This window comes from Tupaia chinensis, unplaced genomic scaffold (genome assembly GCF_000334495.1).
Source record: "Tupaia chinensis unplaced genomic scaffold, TupChi_1.0 Scaffold000231_1, whole genome shotgun sequence".
Taxonomy (NCBI): Eukaryota; Metazoa; Chordata; class Mammalia; order Scandentia; family Tupaiidae; genus Tupaia; species Tupaia belangeri.
The window spans coordinates 1,025,723-1,026,851 of record NW_006159706.1 but is presented as its reverse complement, the minus strand read 5'-3'; positions in this window follow the sequence as shown (position 1 = coordinate 1,026,851).

Below are 1,129 nucleotides of genomic sequence, written 5' to 3'. Positions count from 1 at the left end.
ACCGGGAGGGGGCGGGGAGCAGGGGGCATGCGCAGCGCCCAGGGCTGGGGGCGCCTGGGGGTTGTAGTCCGGGGAGGGGGACACACGGGAGGAGGACTGAGAGGCCTAGAAGCAGGTGGGGGAGGGCGGAGACAGAGAAGCCGAGAGAGAGCGCGGAGACCGGCAGAAAGGAGACGCGGAGGCTGCACAGAGATACCGGGGTGGCCTGGGGGTGAGGGGAACGGCAGCAAGAGCGGGCAAGGGAATGAATTAGGAAATAACCCGGGCAGAGCTGGTGCGGATCCCTTCCCACCAGGAGACTAAGATTTTATGCTGTGTGTGCTTGTGTCCCTGCGAGCCTGCGCACGACCACCTCTCTGCCTGTGTGTGTGTGTCCCTGCAGGACGCTCTTGGACACTGGAAATAGCAAGGCTGACCCTCTGTGTAGCTTGTTGGATGCAAGGAATCAGCCAAGCGCTGACTGAGAAGGACATGGGGCTTGTTTGGGACGGCCTTCCCCACTCTACGCCTGAGCATCCCCACGGAGGTGGTGCTCGGAGCTTGTCTGCCTCCAGGGACAGGGTGCTCACTACCTCTCGAGACCTCCTGGCCAGCTTTAGATGCTTCTGACTGCAAAAAATGAAATCTGTTCTTTTCAGAGGGAGAAATCTGTTGTTCCTGAGGGCCCAAGTTGCCCTGCATCCCCCTTCCTTTACTGCCCAGCTCTCCTCCCCTCACCTCACATCCACTCCTCCAACTAGGCAGTGGGACTCTGGCCTTGACAGAACGGACCTTGACCCTGCTTTTGCCAAGTACCTCCCCCTGCCAGATCCCTCAAGCACTCTTCATGCTTACCCTCTGCAACCTTTCAGCAGCATTCGATCCTGATGACCTCCTGCTTTTTGAAACTCTCTCTTCCTTGGCTCCTCGCCTGCCATCTGCTTCCTGTCGCCCCCACAAACACACAACCTTGGGATGTTGTTTCTCGGCCTCTTCCAGACCCCTCTTTTCGCTCTCAGCCCCTGAACATCGTTCCCTGAGCTCTACCCTGAGTTCTCTTTGTTTCCCCATACACCTGCCCGCCTGCAGCATCCGTAGTATCCATCTCTGCAAGCCAGATCCCTCTTCTCAAAGGTAACACCTGCCATGT